Below are 8823 nucleotides of genomic sequence, written 5' to 3' on the forward strand. Positions count from 1 at the left end.
CCTCCTTGCTGCAACTCACATCTAAACTGAAATAATACCTTTTACCAAAATAATATGGAAATATCCTATCACTACTACTTTCCCTTGATTTCACTTTTATATTTTACCTTGCTCTACATATGGAAAATATTTCACCTCTCTAAAGGGAAGAAATCTTACAGAGAAGATATTTTCCTCTTTTCACATAACAGAAGTAAGATTCTTGTCAGACGCTTTCTTTGGCCCGAAATATTACTCTCTGAATGTAGTTAAATTTCACCCTTCATGTGAATTCACTTTCACCCATTTCCTTAAAAAAAATTACATGGAAACTTCTCGCCCAATAACATCATTATACTGGTGAAAATGAAATGCCCCGCTAGGAAACCCCAAAGGGTTTAAGTTAAAAACACTCAAATAGAGTGTAAATATTTTTTTTTTATAATAATAGTTAAGAGCGTTAATGAAAAGTTACAATATTAAGATAGATTGAAGTTATCTCAAAGTTATCTCTAACTAGATAACACAGCGGAAGGCTAAAATGATCCTAAGGAGTTTCCCAACGTGATTACATAAGCTTACACATAACTCAACTTGCGTCATTAGATCCATTAAACTGGATATCTTAATTACGAGATAATGCATAGATCTTGATCATATATGTGTTCAAAGATATGACATCTTAGAATTTTAGGAAGCGTTCATTTGCTTTGGTGGTTAGGAGGCCTTTGATAGGTTATTTATTCAATGCACTTAAATTCATAATTTCATTTAGAGGCCTCCAAATAGGTTCCAAGCGTTTAATATAATGAGGTTCATTCATTGGGATTAGGGAATCCATTCACAATCGATATCATCCTTTAATATTAAAAGTATGGTTAATCAGACGAGATTCATTCATTAAGGATTGACTACAATTAATAGAGTGAGATCCCTTCATTTGATTTCATGCATAGCCAACTAGTGAGTGGTAGTTCTTTTATGAAAGGTAAGATGTGAGTAGCCATAGAATTCATTGAAGTTTTAATAATACTAATAGATGGCTAAATTCATTAAGATGAAAATGTATTAGGAACACATGAGTTCATCCTTTAAATTAAGATATATTTAGCAGGGTGATATTCATCATTTCAAGATTAGAATTATAAGTTCATAGTGACGTTCTTCCATTAGGATTGAAATACAATTATCTTGTTGCATATCACCCTTTTTTGGTTAAATGAAGTTAATATGAAAAGGTACATTTACTAAGATTTAGATATAACAACTATACAAATACTTCCTGTTTTAGTTCATTTTAGAAATCATAAGAGATTCCTTTATTAAGGTTACAACTATGGATATCCAGTTGAGTTCACCCAATTATCAAGTTAATTTTGGTAAGGATTATCGTCAAGATTAAAACGTGAATTAACTAAACAAGTTCATCCAATGTAGTGAACATAATTAACATGGCGTTACTCCTTTAAGAAGATAAAAGTAAATACCTATATGACGTTCATCCTTTAGATTTCAACTTAGAAATTATAACATCAATTCTAACTTTGTTTTCCATTCACATTTGTTCAATTTACATGCTTAATAACAAGTTAATCCAATGAAGTAATCTAGCAAGATTCTTTCCACTAATACAAATTTTAATTCACATTATTAAAATGCTTTCCAAAATCTTAATTACAATCCTTTATGAACCTAATTACTACATTTGCCAAGATGAATAATTTTATGCACTTAGTTTTAAAGTCGTTAATTTCCATTGTACACTTTACAAGATAACAACCATACATGATAACTTAAAGCATGAAATAAAGGAGACTAAAACATCGCATAACACAGATTTGATCTCGGAGTTCACCCTGAAAGGGCTACATCTCCGGGTCTGCTCAACTGCAAGACCCCTCTGGCATTTAATATAGTTAAGATTACAAATTTACATGTCTTTTACATCTCTGCCCTTTAGGCGAACACATACACTATTCAACATCTACCTCGATTGATTATTACATATTGATCCCTTTTAGAAGCGGGCCAAATTGAACCATAAGAACAAAAAAAAACACAAACTTAGATTTCCTTGTCTGACAATACCCTAACCTAGAGGCTTGACCGACTTATGACCAAACACTAGCATATCAAGTCTTACCCTTAATGTCGATCAAGTTTACCATATCTTTTTAACCATAAATGTCGATCAAGTCTATAGATTTGATAAATTAACTTTTATTTAAAAATTCATATTAGTCCACCATTACTATTTAGTCCATGTTAATAATAAGTGTTAACTTGAGTATGATGTAACCAATATGAAATTTAAAAAAAACTTGTATTCAAGTATGGATTTACTAATGTTGATTCTCTAAAGTCCAAATATATTATTTAATAATCTAAGATTAATAGTATAAGAAATTGAATTTAAAATTAAATAATATCAAAGAACTGAATTTAAATCCCTTATACTAATTTTAAATTCACTTGTTAATCTGATTCTTCTTTATTTTATTTTTTTATATCTTATATGCATATATTTATTTATTTATTCTTAAAACAATTATATAAAATAAATAAAAATAAATAAATAATTAAAAATAAAATATAATAATCTTTTTTTTAAATTTAAAAAAAAAAATCAAAATAAAAGAGTGGGAAGGTACCCACGTGCCCCCCCCCCCCCCCCCCCCGGGAGCCCAAGCTACCATTGGTAGCGTGCTACCAAATGGTAGCAGGCCGCTACCTTTGGTAGCGCTGCTACCATTTGGTAGCAGTCCGCTACCTCTGGTAGCCCTGCTACCAACTAGTAGCAGTTGCTACCAGTGGCCATGGGGGGTATTAAATTTTTTTTTATATATATATTTTTTTTTTCATTTTATTTTATTTTATTTTTAAAAGAAATCTCTGGTAAAATAACAATACCAGACCCAGACCAAAACTGCCAAAATGCAGTCAACAAATGAATATATATATATATATATATTTTTAAAAAAAAACAATATATGTAAGTATTACAAAAAGGATGAATGACTCATCAAACACACAGTTTGAAAACACAAATTTACAATATTTTCCAGCAAACCCCATTTTGAAAAACAATCACAGTCATAGCCCTTTTTTTTTCCTTTTTTTTTGAATGACAAGGGTTTCAAAATAATAGAAGAAATTGTTGAATAACCCTCTCGTTAAGCAAATCTTTGGCACAAGGAAGATCTCTTCTCACACAAAGATCCAACAAAACAAATTTTTAACAATTTTTTTCTACAAGAAACTTCTCATGGCAAACAATGGAAAATCTGAAAACAAAAATTGCACGAACAACATACAAGCCTCTTTTCTTTCTTTTTTTTTTTTGTTAAAAACAACTTGAACAAATTGATAAAGGAGATTCCTACCTCAACAAGCTTTCCTGGAAAGATTTTGATGATGAGCCCCCAAATCTGCTGCTCTAAAACTCCATCCTTGTCCAAAATCCCCAATCTCTCTTCCAAAAACCCCCCTTTTTTTTTCCAAAAAAAATGACCAAAAGAAAAGAACCCCCAAAAACATTTCCAAGCTAGGTTAAAAATGAGAAACCCTATTTTTGCCCTAATTTTCAATTTCGAATTTAGGCATTTATTTTTAAAATAAAATGAATGAAAATGAAAATGGAAGTCATTCATTTACATCATTTAATACATCTTATTCGCTTTCCTTATCAAAATTAAAATGCTTCTATTTCTTATTGCGTTTTTAAATTTTAATTTCTCAATATAAATTTTAGGCCTACTTATTTCGAAATTATTGACCAAGGTAAGGCATTTTGATTAATTTAATTTTCTAAAAATCAAACTTTTATACTATATCCACTTTACAAGTAAAAAGAAATAATTTCTTTTAAATAATAAAATTTACCCTTTTCTCTTCCAAATGCAAATATGATTAATTTATTTCTATTTTTTTCCGAATGACTTTAAATCTTTCCTTCCTAAAACACATAGCTCATTAAATTCGCTATTAATAAAATTAACTGTTAAATTGATCCGCTATAACATAATAAAGCGACCTTTTTAAATAAATGACAAATCTAATGCAAGAGTCTTATTTATTCTAATTTCTCAACTACAAATGGGTAAATGTTACAAATGCGTAAATGAGCACACTAACCCCAGTTAAATACCTTAAGCTTGCTACAATAATAATTTAAGGCAATCTCTTAAATTAATGGTTAATCATATAAAGGAAGCTACCCATTTAAATTTCTAAATTACTAATGTGCACATCTACTCGTCAATTTGAATTTAATACTTAGAACAACAAACTCCGCTTACCTCGTGCAAGGCATGCAAAATGAGGAAGTCCACCAAATCACTTGACATGAAATCCAATGAAAAGAAAGCCCCACGAATCCACACACGATGCTCACCTAACCATGGCTAAGGCAAGACGAGAGTTATATGACCACCAAATCCGAATTCTAAAGATGAAAGAGGCATACTCAACCTTGCAAATCCCAAAGGAGATGAACCTTGCCCTAAGCGGTGTTGTACCTACAATCTCCTGCACCCATGAATTCATACAAGCATGCATATACATATACATATTCAATGAAGGCGTTCGCTCAAGATTTATCACAAGGGTTAGGAACAATTACATTTACACGAGAATCAATGCAAAAGCACAATAATAAGTATGCACAGTTATTTATATTATCTAAACTACACATTTCACCATGGTTAACCTACCATTCAAGAATGCCACATAGGAAGTCAATCATGGTCAAACGGGTTTTACAAGTCTAACTAGGGTATGGGCATTAAATTCTCCCCCCCTAGGCTCCGACTTACTCCTGGAAGTCGCAAAGCTAAACAGAAGTCCTGCAACACTTATTAGTCCTTAAACTCAATTAACAATTATCAATTTGCACAAACAACTATTTTTCCATCATCTTAGAACATTATTCATAAATCCTCTACAAGTGTCATCATCCATTAACAAAAATGCATCTAACATCATTCACATCTTAGAACGTTCTAGAATTTACACGCAATTATAGTAAAGATACGAGACTTTTCCCTTCTTATTACACCAAATTAAAGCAATTAAAATACATATAGACACAGTTATCATACTCATTTATCAAACATGACAAGATAACATGCTCTCAAGGTCAATTTCTTTCACCAATTCCTCTCTTTCACAAAATTTTATCGCATAGAACTAGCTTCACATATCAATTTTTTTTTTACAACCAAGTTAACTTTCGTCAAATAAGAGCAATGTAAGAACTCAATTGTTTACATTTTTCAGACATACAAGAACCTTTCCAATGACTATGCCCCATAACATAGTGACAAGTTAATACCATTTAATCCATGATTACACATAATATCCATCCACAAGACTGGTTTGCACAACACAATAGGCCACATGTGAGCATGTCTAATGCTCGGTCAAAGGTAACATATATGATCCACATCTCTATGCCTGCTCTCAGAATAAATACATGATCAACAAATGTCCAACATCTCACTCGAGGGCTTGATGGTGCTAGGGTACACCATAGCGGTGCTACCTTCCATACAAGTCCCTCGTGAATATCCCTTGTTGTGTAAGGTGTTTAGCCTCCAAGAGATAGTCACCACTCATAGGTAGGTAGTGGATCCTAGCTGTTTTCATAGCCTCACATACCTCCATCCTCAAGGTTCCCTACGTCTACTTCCTCGTATACACTCATCCAAGCCCGTCTCCTACGCTCTTGGAGAGGAATTCACATTGCAACACAAGACCAACATACGAAAACAACAAGGATAAACCGGTTTAGCCACCAAAGTACAAAAGATTAAAGATAATAATTGTCAATTCCAACAATAAAACAAGAAAATAATTTCCGGATTTGCAACATCAAATCAAGTAAGATCAAGATTGCAAGATCGTGGCTAAACTGTCAAGGTCAAAGTAAAATAAATTGTTGGCCCACAAAGAAATAAATAAATAATTAAAAGAAAATCATAATTGCACATTACATCACTACGTGACTAGTAGCTAGCCACCAACGAGGAAGGAAGGAACAATCGTCTAGCTATCCTAGTAGCTCATCATGTGGTGTGGCCAAGTCACACATCCACATGGCATGGCAGTGTGCACCTCGACATCACCCCGCATCACGTCGTCACGTGGCATGGCTCTACCCAATACCTAGCGGTAGGCCGCATGGAAATGTCTACTACATCCCGCATCGTGTCTTAGCACGGCATGGCAATACTCCAAGCGGACAAAGTACGCAATGGACGTATCCCGCATGGCAGTGTACCCCGCGGATAAGGCACGCGTTGGTCACACTCCGCATAGCGATGTTCCTCTCAAGATACTCGCCGTAAGCCAGAGGTATACATGGCTAAGGTCTACCCACAAGTCTACCAACACTAGTCAGTTGGCAACTTATGTAAGAACAATAACACGCCTCTCATGAAGACAAGGCAACAGATGCTCCAATAGAATTCCATCAATATGCTCAAAAACTGCCATCTATATGCTCAAAATAAAGGATAGGAATCAGGCTGGCACACATGAACCTCGTAAATCGGTTCATCACAAGGGGAAGTATTGAGTACACCTATGTTATGGCTTCATTACAAAACTATATTTTTCCTCAAAATAGGGAAGCTAAAGTCGCTTCGCGTCGACATTACTCGTACGCTGCTCATACTATTCAAGGAATGGTGACTTCTACTACTACCCCTTCACATACTGACTTATCAACAACCTGTGGGTTGGCACTCAGTAAGGAAACAAATAAGCAACATCACATAGATAGGTATGGTTTCCCATACTCATAAACAAACATATTCCCCATGGTTGATTAATTCACCATCCCATGGGCACACAAAACAAGTACGGGTTTTCTCACAACACACACAGAATAGCACCATTACTGGTTTAGTCACATTTACGGGGAGTACTTTACATTATGCTAACATATACTTAAGGGAAGTTTTAATTATGCTTTACACATGAATCACCAAACAAAGTTTACTCTAGATCCACGTACTGAAATTTTCAACAATTCAAATTTACACAAAGAAATAACATCATTCTGATATCTTTCTCAATCTTCCCTAAGCATTTTCATTCACATTACTAACTATGCAATTTCCCTTTCCAAGATGAAAAACTTTTCCCTTTCAATTAGAAGCCCAAAGCAACATACAATTTCATATGCATTATAAGAATTTCTTTAATTCACTACATTCTAAATAGTATTTCAAAACAACAATTCCTATATTTTAGACAAGAGGAGGAAGAGAGTTGGAAAATCAACTATTTCCTACGAATACACAAGAATTTCAAAATCACACCATATGCTCGGATATAAGTTTATCATTTGAGTTGCACGGTTTTCATTTTGCTATCTTTTAGGAAGGTGTCGAAGCATCCTAACATGACATTTCTAATCATTATTATTGCACTATAATGTTCTAGTTTTCCGAACAAGAATTCAAAACAACCAAATTTTCTTTTTGTAATACAAGTCTTCTAGAGCACAATCACTATTCGTAATACAATACAATACAATACAATAACACATAAAATCTAACATTGAAAATTTATAATACGACAAGGAGGTAAATGAAGAGCTATCTACTAGATTTTACACATTTAATGCATACAATTCAACAAGTCTTTCATTTACTCTTTCTTAAACACAATAAGGCAATTATCTATATCCAAAGCAAGTTAAAAGTGCGTCACTTGATAGGTCCTAAATCACACTAGTTGAATAAGCACATAAAACAATCTTTTGAGGAGCACATTACTTCACTCTTGAAGCTACTACAACATGCCCTCTTTTGGTATTCTTTTTCACATCAAGCAATTTTCACAAAATCACTATGCACATTTTAATGCACCTTACTTAAAATGGAATTTAACTATACTACTCCTACCAAACACATGGAGAACCCCTTTAATGCAAACATACCATTTTCTATCATTAACCAAAAATTAACTCCTAGACCAATCCCTTTCACAATCTAAAACACAAAAACGTTATGAGGCTCACACAAGGGCTCAAGAAATACCATCCTTTCTCTTGCAATAAGAAAACTTAAATAAGAGATAACCACACATATCAATTCCTTTTAATTTACTAGAGAGAGAAGAGGAAGAATCGTAATCTCTAAATTTCTACATAATAAGCATTAATATTTGCCATACTAGTTTTTAAAGTGGGCAATCATTAAGATAGATCAAAACCATAAACAAGCACATTTCGTGCTTTTAGATCCCAGACATTAACAACCAACCCAGATGGATTAGTCAAAAGAGTAAAACAAAGCAAGAACGAAGGTACATATGAATCCTTTTCAAAGTAAGAGAAACCATAGACCCAGACCTCAATAAGCAGACAAAACACCTACAATTATTTCCAAAACACCCACCTCAAGAAGGTGAAACAAGGTGTGAACACACACGTTACACACAAGTAGGGTTTGTCAAATCACACCCTCGCATCAAGGTGGGCAAGCATTCAACATAAGGTAGACACACACACACACCAACTAAGGGCACAAGCGAAACCAGAGATCCCAGTGTTGCAACATGGGCTCTGATACCAAGTGAAATGCCCCGCCAGGAAACCCCAAAGGGTTTAAGTTAAAAACACTCAAATAGAGTGTAAATATTTTTTTTTTATAATAATAGTTAAGAGCGTTAATGAAAAGTTACAATATTAAGATAGATTGAAGTTATCTCAAAGTTATCTCTAACTAGATAACACAGCGGAAGGCTAAAACGATCCTAAGGAGTTTCCCAACGCAATTACATAAGCTTACACCTAACTCAACTTGCGTCATTAGATCCATTAAATTGGATATC

Source organism: Cryptomeria japonica, chromosome 8 (assembly GCF_030272615.1).
Source record: "Cryptomeria japonica chromosome 8, Sugi_1.0, whole genome shotgun sequence".
Lineage (NCBI taxonomy): Eukaryota > Viridiplantae > Streptophyta > Pinopsida > Cupressales > Cupressaceae > Cryptomeria > Cryptomeria japonica.